The following is a 12,529-nucleotide window of genomic DNA, read 5'->3' on the forward strand; positions in this document are numbered from 1 at the left end:
AGGCAATTAGAGAATGACCGATTCTCACAAATATTTACGAAGTGCAAAGTTTTAATGGATTTGTGACATTCTATTGTCAGTTTGTGAAAAATTTTGGTACCATTGTGTCACCAATCACAGATTACATGAAAAAAAGGGCAGTTTTAGTGGATTGATGAAGTTGACAGGAGCTTTGCCGAAATTAACCACTGGTTATCTACGACCCCGATTCTTGTACTTCCTAACTTCAACAAACTGTTTGAAGTTGAATGTGATGCCTCACATGTCAAGATTGGAGGAGTTTTGTCTCAAGAAGGTAAGCCGGTAGCCTTCTACAGTGAGAAACTTAGTAATGCAGGCAAGAAGTGGTCTACATATGAGATTGAGTTCTACGTAGTGGTTCAGGCACTGTGACACTGGCGACATTATTTGATTCAAAGGGAATTCATATTTTACACAGACCAACAAGCTCTCAAATTCATTAATAGTGAAGCTAACATTAACTGTGTGCATGCTAGATGAATCTCGTTTTTGTAGGAATTCACGTTCGTGCTAAAACATAAGTCTGGATAACAGAATAAAGTAAATGTTGAGGGTCAAATATTGCATATTAGACCCCAGTTATTACCTGCTTTATGAACATGATAATGTTTAATGCCCTATTTTAATCGTGTTTGTGCTGCAAGGTGAATTTAGGAACCTGGACTGAAAAAGGGTACTAAAAGCATGGATTTAATGTTCAGACGCCACCAAGGCAAGGGACGGACCCCAGGGGATTGAGATCGAAGAAATTACACGCCGTAGATTCGATAAAATCAAGTCATTCACATTAACGATGCTTAAAAAACGTCCTGAATGCAAAATCATAGGGTTTTCACAATCCGTTCGGCTTGAAAATTTATATATGGCCTGAGGACCATAAATTAACTTTATGCGTCGAATTTCAGCCATTGGATCCCTGTGTAAGTGGCCCAACGGACAGATCAGACCATAAATCATCAATCTGGGGCCCACCTGATATCTGGATTTACTTCGAATTCGGTCTCAACCCCTTAAATGAGATTGAAAAACGGATGGACAGAGTGGATTTCGCATGATCATCACGATGGGCCCCACCTTGGGTTGCATGTGTGCACAGCACATGGGAGTGTGATGTACACCGAACCCATGAAATCGGTCAACAGCCCGCTGATTGATTCCTTTTTAAAAATAAAAATTTAAAACGTCCAGCAAGGGACGTTGTTTCTCCGGTTTTAGCTAGTGGGACCCATCCATCGTGCTGATGGACGATCTGAACCGTCCAGTCGCTCCAAGGGGTGGGCAAGAACCTCTTCTAGCTTTCCTTTTTAGCTCATACACGCGATCATACGACTTCCACCGTCAAACGCAAGATGAACGGCAGCTTGAGTTTATTTAGTAGGCCACGATAAAACCTACCAAAACCACTCCTTCTCGACTAGTTTTTCGCTAGGAATCTAATGATGGATTTCATCAAAAACATCACTGTGGGGCCCACCGATCATCGCAGCGTCGATTTTTCGCAGGCCATGCATCCGAAAAATTCGGATGTTCCGGGCTGTTCCGCGATCATGTCCGTGATCGGATTCACCATATGAACCGTCCAAGGGTGAGATAGGGTAGCCATAACCTCGTCCAAGAAGTATTTTTTGAGAGATATGGACGGTCAGCCTTCTAAACTCGGTCAAACGCAACATTTTCTTGATACGTTGAAATAGAGCCGCTTGTTGTGCAAAAATTCCGGCCGACCGACCTTGCTCTTCTCTTTGCCGAGAAAGAGAGGACGTGAAAGGGACATATCCAGGGATGTGCAGCCATGGAGGTGTGGTGGGAAGCAAAGGCAGAAAAAGGGAGAGAATGTGGAGATTAGCCGGCCATAAGGAGTTTCTTTTTCCTTTTCTTAAGTTTTTTTTAATTCTTTTAAGAGTTTTTAGTTAATCGTGCTTATGGTTGGCTAAACCTCTTAGCTAAGGCTAAGAGGTGAAGCTTGTAGCGTGATTGGGGAGTTAACTTTGCTTTGATTTATGTTTATTGAACTCTCATGGATTCTAGTTTGATTATAAGGAATGTTTTTAGTTTTAATGGTTTGTTGTGACTCAAATTACAATAGATCTGTAATAGGTTGAGATATTCTCTTTTTATGTATTGAGATTATGAACTTGGGAACCCTGTTGTTCACCTTCATCTCATGGGCATGGTTGGGTGATGGAATCCTTCATAACTTTCATAATTCTTTCATGATTGGTTGTGAGATTAGTAAATTGCTGTCGTTTGCCATAGTCTCTTGGGCATGGTTAGGTGACGGAATCACTTCTAAATCTTCACCATTTTTATCTATTGATGATTAGACACATGAGAAGTTCAGAGATCTGACAAATCTCTTCTTACCAACTAGATAGGATAGGACTCTGATTCCAGTTGTCTTTGAATCATTGCTAGGTAGCGTCCCAATTGCTACAAGTGGATCATTAGCACTCTAGTTTCCACCTTTATTTTTATTAGTTTTTAATTAATCTATTCATAATTAATCTCTTAATTTTCTCTGATTTAGATTATATCTTTGCCTAGTTTTAATTTAAGTTACTTTCAGATTACGTATAAGGTTCAGTCCCTGTGGATTCAACCTCAGACTTACTGAGATTATTACTACATTACAACCCTATACTTGGAGTGTGAACAGTAAATGATGCACTCAGTCGCCGTGCAACTTTGTTAGTCACTATGAGCAATGAAGTTGTCGTGTTCGAGTGTCTCAAAGACATATGCCGACGACGACGACTTAAAGGATGCATAGGTTAGATGCCAAGAAGGTCACCCTGGAGACTTACATATGCAAGACGTGTTCCTTTTCAAGGATAATCAACTGTGCATTTCTAAAAGTTCGTTAGAGAACAAATAATCCAAGAGCTACATGGAGGTGGCTTTACTGGACACCTCGGGCAAGACAAGACATGAGCTCTTGTGGAAGGGCAGTATTATTAGCCACAATTGGTACATAATGTGGGAAAGGCAATCCAACGTTGTTATATTTGTCAGACCTCCAAGGGATAATCTCAGAATACGGGCCTCTACACCCCTTTACCCGTGCTTGACAGCTCTTGGGAGGATTTATCTATAAACTTCGTACTTGGTCTCCCATGAACACAACGTAGCATGGATTCAGTGTTCGTGGTAGTAGATTGTTTCTTCAAGATGGCGCACTTTATTCCATGCAAGAAAACTCTCGATGTAACACACGTGACGAATCTATTCTTCAGAGAAGTTGTGCGGCTACGTGGGGTTCCCATGACTATTACTTTTGACCGTGACACAAAGTTCATTAGCCATTTTTGGCAAACTTTTTGGACTCGATTCGATATACTACTTCAGTTTAGCAGTGCCTACCACTTACAGACTAACGAGCAAACCAAGGTTGTGAATCGCATGTTGGGAAACCTTGTTCGATGTATATCAGGAGAAAAATCAAAGCAGTAGGATTTGACCTTGTCTCAATCGGAGTTTGCATTCAATAACATGGTAAACATCTCGACAAGAAAATTCCTGTTTCAAGTTATTTACAGACGAGTACCTTGCCACACACTCGACTTGGTCCTTCTGCCTAAGTTTCCAGGCATGAGCATTACAACAGAACATATGGTAGACAGGATCATGGGCATTTATGCGGAGGTACAGACCAAGCTACATGCTTTGAACGAAAAATACAACGAGCAAGCAGACAAGCATCAACGATAAAAAGTGTTCGAGGTGGGTGACCAAGTAATGGTCCATTTGTGCAAAGAAAGATTTCTGACTGGAACATACAAGTTGAAGAATAGGAAGATTGGACCGGTACCAATTATCCAAAAGATCAATGACAACGCTTACGTTGTTGATCTTCTAGATGACATGACAATCTCACGGACATTCAACATCGCTGACTTGACTGAGTATCATGAACCAGAGCAAGACGAAAACTCGAGGACGAGTTCTTTTGAAGTGGGGGATACTGATGTAGAGAGGGTCGCGGATAATTACATGGCCAAGATGGATCAGAAAAGGCCTAGTCGATGACAGAAGTGATCCAGACCATCGGACCTTAAATCAGGCGTTTCTCGCAATCCGAAATGAGTTATTGGACGTAAAATATATAATTTTGGGGTATAACGAGCTACTTTAGCCAACCAACCTCGTTATGCCGGGTTATGTAAGCCGGATTTACAAAATACAGCCAGATCGACGGTCGTTTCCTTATTTTAAGTCCGTTTTTACTATAAATAATAAATTTTAGTTTGATTATAACTCTTCATCCGTTGGGCTTTAGGAGTTGCACCCAAAGCGAAAAGAGCTTAGAAAAATTAGGAGAACAGCTTGGTCAAGCCAAGTAGGACACTTAATATTTTGGCCGAAAACCTTGCACAGTAGTAGACATCATGACAGTCTATAAATAATAAGTTTACTATTTATAGTAAGTCGCGAATTCTAGAAGTTTTAGTTATAGTTTGATTCTGATTTCTCTTCCATTGCTTGGTATCCCTATTTAAAGGGCTGTGAACTCGTTTTTATTCATTCATCAATCAATTTCGAATTCATTAGAATTTATTTCTATTTTCATGTTTTCTTTCCTCGTGGATTCGAGAAGTCTCTGTGAGGAGTCTAGAAAAGTTCTGTGGATTCGGAATAGTTATCCTCTTGAGGAAGACGGTGCTTGACCTCACGTCCTTGGCTGCATAATATATATATATATATATATATATATATATAGAGAGAGAGAGAGAGAGAGAGAGAGAGAGAGAGAGAGAGAGAGAGAGAGAGAGACTCTCAGGCATTCCTATCCATATTTTCCTTGAAACTTTCCTCCAATGGGTGTTGACATCCATATTTTCCTTGAAACTTTCCTCCAATGGGTGTTGACATGATTTATGACTGGGATCGTGAGCATGAACTATGGATCTTAATATTAGAATTTGCATGACCTTTCAAGCAGGCTTGGGCAACTTAGGGTAGTAGGTGGTCATCCCATTCAAGGAGACCAATTATAAATTGAAATGAAAAGTCTCCACCATTAGACTAAACAATGAATTGATGCCTTAACCTTACCTTGCACAAGAGTCCGAGTGTTTATAGATCAAAGATTTTGATATTAGACTTTTAGATATTTATATTAAAGGATCATTTCAAGTCTTTGATCATGAGGTCCATCATATCAAGTCTAGGTCGACTTATACATATACCAAATTTGACTATTCTCTAGAGTTGATGATATATGAGGAATTCAAATTCCTAATATAGTATCTCTCCTCTACTGCATTTTCCTTCATCTAGAATAGATTAGAGAGAGATCTCCACTGCGGAGAATCCGCATCCACACTTTTACATCAAGATTAATGGCCAACAAGTCAAAGTATGAGGTGTGTTTATGGTTTTGGTTAAGGTTTGGATTGCATTCTACTTGGGAATTTTAAATTAATTAAAATTTGATGTTTTTCAAAATTTTAATTTTGTTGCGTTTATAAAACTCTTGCAATTTGATCTACATGTATTTTAAGCAGTTCCGTCCAAAATAGGATGAGTCACCTTAGTTACAAATGGGCTGAGTGGGGTTGGTCCTATCCTTCCCCAACCTGACCTTAGTTACAATATGGAAAGATAGCTCTACCATAATCTGGTTTTGTGCACTCCATTGTAGAATTTTGGCTAGGAAAATGATCCAGGTGGCCCTTTCCAGCCTTTCCCTACTCCCCTACACCATATCCCAAACCAGGTTAATTTAAAAGCATTGGCCTTGGCCTTGGCCTTGGTTCTACATGGTCGGCCCTGGGATTGAAATTGTCCAATCTAATAAATTTTCTGGGTATCCCCTCCATCCATAACAAGTCTCATCATACGAATGATTTTGATAATTGAAACATAACCTCATTTACAAAAGTACTTATAAACAACAAGTATGTTGATGTTAGGCCAATGAATATCTTTCAAGTGTCTCTTATTTTTAGAAATGACAGACAGGGCCCTGGTCTAGGTCATTCATCATTGGTCCTAGCCTAACACGGGCCTAGATTTAAAGACCAGGCAGCCCAAACCCTGGCCTTACGGGGCCGGTTCACCAGTCCATTGCCATTCCTAATTTAGAATGAATTATAAAATGGTGGCTGACTGTTTAAACATACACCGTTCATAGTTGTCCACTAATCTAGATTGTCCGAAATTCATCACTCAACTGCTAGCAGATCATAACCAAAATGTTGCAATTAGAAGATAAGATTGACCATCTGATTTTATTTTATTTTTTTAATCTTCAAACCATGTAAATGAGACCCGCATTTGGGTGGCGTGGACAGCCTACGTCAATGCCACAAGTGCATCTGATGAGTCACCATGATTTTATTTTATTTTTTCCTAATGTTGAAAAATTAGAGAGTAATCCAACCCTCGGCCAATGATAGTTCTGTTAACCTTGGAAAGCGACGTAGATAGTGTGTCTACATCACACTCTTAACTCAGGGATGTAGATTAGGTTCAACCTCAGTGGTGGTGTGGTCACGAGGTGAGATTTTATTGGTGGGGCCGTATACAATGAGAGATGGGTTTTTTATGACTGAGTACGTACTCACCACGGCCCACCTATCAATTCTCACCATGTCACTACACTGCTGAGGTAGTGAGGGCCTTACTACCTAATCCACTCAGGTAAGGGTTGAGATCTGGTGCATGCCACGTGGCAAAAATCGCGGCTCAGGGCTTGTGTTTTAAGTTGGAAGGAAATCACCTGTGGCCCCCCATATGACATCGATCCATCCATACACCGTACAAAAGGATAAGATGTATTATAATGTCTTCCTCCGAGGAAGCATATAGAATTTACTGATGCTTTTAGTCCATTAATGCCTGTTATTTGATCATCCAAACTGTTTAAATGATGGGCCTTTAGGTGAGCCATATGATAACAAATATTGGAAAATCCTAATCCTTGTATTAGTGGTCCAAAAATAGGCAGTCCTAAAGAAAACGCCTATACCATTTCATAAGAAAACTATGAAAGATGTCCCAGAGTTGTGATCTACCCGTCTGGATTTATGCTACTTGAAGTTTGAGAATGGATCAACCGTAGGAGGAATATTTCTCAACAATAGATACTCTCTGATTCTCTCTCTACTAGATTTTGAGGCCCAATTGATCAAGCCCAGGCCCATCTCGTTGAGCGTATTGCAGGGAAGGCTCAATTCCGTTTCATCACTACTTAGGCATCCCCCATTCAATGTATGCCCCACCAGATCGAAGGGCCCAAGAACAGAATTGCATATTTTTTTCATACTAATAACAGTAACGCGTTATCTACCACCCCCACATATTCAATCTCCTAGCCCATCAGACTCAATCTGGGATGCTTCTTGTGGCATCACCCATTCAATGTAGGGCCCACCAGATCAAATGGTTGAAATCAAAATTGCCCATTTTCCAAACTAACAAATAACACATTATCTGTCACACCCACATGTCCAATCTCCTAACCCCTCAGATTGTCTAATATTTGCGACGTTAAGTTCAATCCAGGTTTCTTCATAGGCATTCCATTAAATTCTAGGGCCCACCAGATCCAGAGGTTGAAAACAGAAATAGAAATTTTCAAACTATCAAATTACATATTATCTACCAAACCCACAAGTTCAATGTCCTAACCTGTCTGCTCATCAAAGGTTAGGCTTTGATACATATCTCTTCTTGTACTTAAGATCTCTCTTTTCGTACACTTTCTCATGGCTGATTTAAAATCAAACCACCCAAAAATAAAACATTTAATTAAGAACATGTGGGTTTTCTTGGACTTGTTTCCACATGTCCACCCACCGTGATGTTTGTGTTATATCCACTCCGTCCATCTGTTTCGTCAGCTCATTTTATGACATGGACACAGAACGAGGACAGAGATCCAAGAATCAAGTGGGCCGCACCACAAGAAATAGTGGGGATTGAATTCCCATAGTTGATACCTTCTTGAGGTCATAGAAGTTTTTGGATAAAAGTGATATTTTTGTTTTCCCTTTCATCCAGGTGGGAATCAGCTTTTGAACCCGTTGGATGGGATATAAACATCACGGTTGGGGCCAAGAAGCTTTCAAAGGTGGTCTTTTACATCCCCATTGTTTCCTATGGTGTGCCCTCTTCAGTTTTGGATCTCCCTACTGTTTGGACTTATGTCCTAAAATGGCCGCCAAAACAGATGGACGGAGTGGATGTAACATGAACATCATAGTGGGCCCCACTGTGCTTGGGGTCGTAGGGAATCCGCGTCCAGCTAGAATTAGATCATTGGCTCATGGTTTGGACGTCAACATGCTTCAACCATGGTTAGAAAATCCAAAAAAAAATAAATCAACTTGACTCGATGTTCAGTTGATTCGATAGGAGAAGATATTTAAAAATTATAAATTAAGAAAAAGGGATGGAAGTAGATATTTAACATAGTAAAATAATATAAAAATACAAATGTTATTTTCAAACCACTCAGTGGTGGGCTGGATAAGTTCAATTTTTTTTTTTTGTAGGTTCCATTTGTTTGAAGCTCCTGGAAAGTGAGCACGGCTGCTTTACATCATTTCCATTCTCATCCAGGGAGCAAAAAGAAAATAAAATAAAATAAAACCAACAACTAGGCATGCTGTGAGAAACTTCGGAAACAATCTAGCCTGAAGAAAAAAAAAAATCAAAATAAAAATCAAAATTAAAAAACAGTGATTGTTTCTCTCCCCTCAAATGTAGTCTCTACTTTAGGTTTGCAAAGCAAAAAAAAATTATTAACCATGAGTATTCACATTGGGAGATAATTGGTAGGTTTTGAAATCCATAGAGATTGATCTGTTCAGCATCTATATTGTTGGATTGGATGATTCACATCTCTAGTTGCCCAAAATAGAAACAGAAATTCAAGATTTGAAATGAGTTGCAGCGTCATGACAAATCCAGTCCATGCCTTGTCCAAAATATCAGACTGATCTGGAATTCATAGTTCCTGTATGCATTCATTTAAAAGGATTGTTGGTTGAAATGCATAACTTCTACCACCGAGACATTGCATATACACCACTTATTTAGTGGTTATGTATTAATGTCAGTAATAGCATATCCAATGTCCAATCATTTGAACACCTACTTTATGAAAGCGAACTCAAGCCGAGCAACATATGACAACATATTATACGGTAGTGATTGGAACAAAATTTTAATATACGCATTTTTAAAGGAAAACAATGTGACAAATTACACTTGTAGCAACTCTGGCTATAATGGATGCCCACGTGTAACAAAAGTAAGCCAACTTATATTAATAAAAGCATGATGGTGGCCAAACCCCATGCATGAGAAAAACTTAAGAGAGCTAGAGTTTGTGGATACTTTCTAATTCCGTAAATACATGGCATATATAGCCCCACCTACGGACTTTATAGCCTTAATTTGATGCATGGGATTTTGCTTTTTTAATATTGAGCAACAGCAGTATCATACTAGCTTGCACTCTAAGAGCCTTAATTTGAAGCCCAAATCATGCAATCCAATTAGGGCCCGTTTGGCCGGTCGGATTGGAAGGGATACTGATGTAGAGCGGGTCGCGGACAGTTTCATGGCCAAGATGGATCAGAAAAGGCCCGGTCGACGACAGAAGTGATCCGGACTATCGAACCTTAGATCGGGCGTATCTCGCAATCCGGAATGAGTTAGCTGACGTAAAATATATGATTTTGGGGTAGAACGAGCTACTTTAGCCAACCAACCCCGCTACGCCGGGTTGCGCTGCCCGGAATTGCGAAAAACCCCTTGATTGACGGTCGTTTCCCTGTTTTAATATCGTTTTTACTATAAATAGTAAGTTTTAGTTTGATTATAACTCTTCATCCGTTGGGCTTTAGGAGTTGCGCCCAACGTGAAAAGAGCTTAGAATAATTAGGGGAACGGTTTGGTGAAGCCAAATAGGACACTTACTATTTTTGGCCGAAAACCTTGCGCACTAGTAGACATCACGACCGTCTATAAATAGTAAGTTTACTATTTATAGTAAGTCGCGGATTCTAGGAGTTTGAGTTGTAGTTTGATTATGATTTCTTTTCCATTGCTTGATACCCTTATTTAAAGGGTTGTGAACTCGATTTTAATTATTCATCAATCAATTTCGATTTTATTAGAATTTATTTCTATTTTCTGCTTTCTTTCCTCGTGGATTCGAGAAGTCTCTGTGAGGAGTCCAGAGAAGTTCCGTGGATTCGGAATAGTTATCCTCTTGAGGAAGACGGTGCTCGACCTCACGTCCTCCCCTGCGTCAGTTTGGTATCAAAGCGAGGTTTCTCCTCGGATTGATGGCTTCTAACGACGGGTCGGGCAACAATCCCATGGGCGGTGTTCTAGGGAATTTACCTTTAACGGCGGCAGCTTTCGAAGCAGCACGACGAGAGAATCGGCAAGCCATGCAAGGGCTGCAGGCTTCCATTGATCACATGGCGGATCGTTTGGCGGAGGCCCTAGGGCAGCTCCGTGTTCATGGTGGTGATCCACCATCAACAATTGCTAGAATTAGTAATCATATTGATTGTAGGGCGATGCTATCAGTGAACCACAGGATCCCTCCTAATAAAGTGGGATCTAGCGACATGATTTTACAGCATCCTAGACGAGCCATTGATCAGGTGGATCGGATGGATCAAGAATTCAAGATGAAAGTCGATCTTCCTAGTTTTAATGGTCAACTCTACTTCAAGGACTTCCTCGATTGGTTGCTTAAAGTCGAACGTTTCTTCGACTATATGAACATAATGGAAGAAAAGAAAGTTAAACTCGTGGCCTACAAGTTGACGGGCAGAGCTTCAGATTGGTGGGAACAACTTCAACTCGAGCGAACGAGACGGATGAAGGCGCCAATCCGCATGTGGTCGTGGATGAAGAAGTTATTGTGCATGCGATTCTTCCCTACCAATTACGATCAGGTATTATTCCAACAAAATCAAAATTATTGCCAAGATAACCAATCATTAAAGGGTTATGCAGAGAAATCCTATTATTTATCGGCGAGAGGTGACCGAGTCAAAACGGAGTTACAACAAACCACAGGATTCATCAGTGGAAAACATGTGACCCCTATGGGAACGATGAGCCAACTCAAGACTTCTAAAGTGAAAGAACAATCTCTCATGACTGAACAGGCCTTTGTTAAACAATCTGAGGAAACGGGAGACATATATACAGTAGTTGAAGAGAAAAAATATGTGGAGCCTGTGAATATCCTAGAGGATTTGGAACCAGTATCGCAGGAGTTCAAGGGGATTGTGCTCGATGAACTCCCTAATAAATTATCTCCCATACGAGATATGCAAAATCACGTTAATCCCATCGCAGGGGTAAGTCCGCCTAATTGTCCACATTATCAGAAAATATATGAAATCTTGAAGACAGATGTGAAGGAATTAATCGATATTAGTCAAGTCAAGGAAAGCATGAGTATATGTATCGTATCGGCTCAAAAGCTTAATGCCAAGTACGAAAAAAAGTCTAATGAACATCGGCGTCAGAAGTTATCTCAGACTCATGTGTCAAGTCCCTTGTGTAACTCGAGGACGAGTTTTTTTCAAGTGGAGGGGTCTGATGTAGAACCTGTCACAGACACGTTCCTAGCATGGTTGAGCCAAAAGAAGATGGACCGTGAATTGACTATAACTTTTGATCCGGGTATCGTTATGGGGCGCACAACCTATCAATCTTTACTGAAATGGGCCATCCGAGGTGAACCGACCCACAAAGTGGGTCGCATCTATCCGTTTCGTCAAAAAAGGCGCGCTTTCAGTTCAAAAACGAATTTTTAGGAAAATTTTACTATTTTTAGTAATTCCGATTTTTTAAATATTTTTAGAGTTTTAGATTTTCTTTCCTTTTAGAAATAACTTTTAGTTATACTAGGACTCTTCTAGAGAAAGTTTATTTGCAATTTTTATTTTTAGAAATTAGGCCTTAGAAGAGTTTTATTAGAATTAGGATTTTTATTAGAGTTAGAATTTTGCTATTTTTGGTAATTACGAATTTTAGTTTATTTTTTTTCCTATATTAATGGTGTAAGGAGACACATTAGGAAATTATCAATTATTCATCAATCAATTTCGAATTTATTAGAATTTATTTCTATTTTCTGTCTCTGTGAGGAGTCCAGAGAAGTTCCGTGGATTCGGAATAGTTATCCTCTTGAGGAAGACGGTGCTCGACCTCACGTCCTCCCCTGCGTCAGGATTGGATGTCAAATAAACAGTACAGTGGGCCTTAGGAGGATTATAATCAGAGTCGGTGATCTGATCCCAATCCCATGTATCTCAAGACAATCCGCTGACAACACCATCATTACATTTAAATCCCATCAAATCCACCCTCATCCTTCAAATTTGCCTGGGACGTGTTTGGTGTGAGGGATTAGAAGGGATGAGAAGGTTTAATACCGGGATTGGCCGGGCGCGCCAAACAGACTGGATATAGCAATCCAGGGATATATCAATCCCATGGATCTCCAGACAATCCACTGACAACA

Source organism: Magnolia sinica, chromosome 19, assembly GCF_029962835.1.
Source record: "Magnolia sinica isolate HGM2019 chromosome 19, MsV1, whole genome shotgun sequence".
Lineage (NCBI taxonomy): Eukaryota > Viridiplantae > Streptophyta > Magnoliopsida > Magnoliales > Magnoliaceae > Magnolia > Magnolia sinica.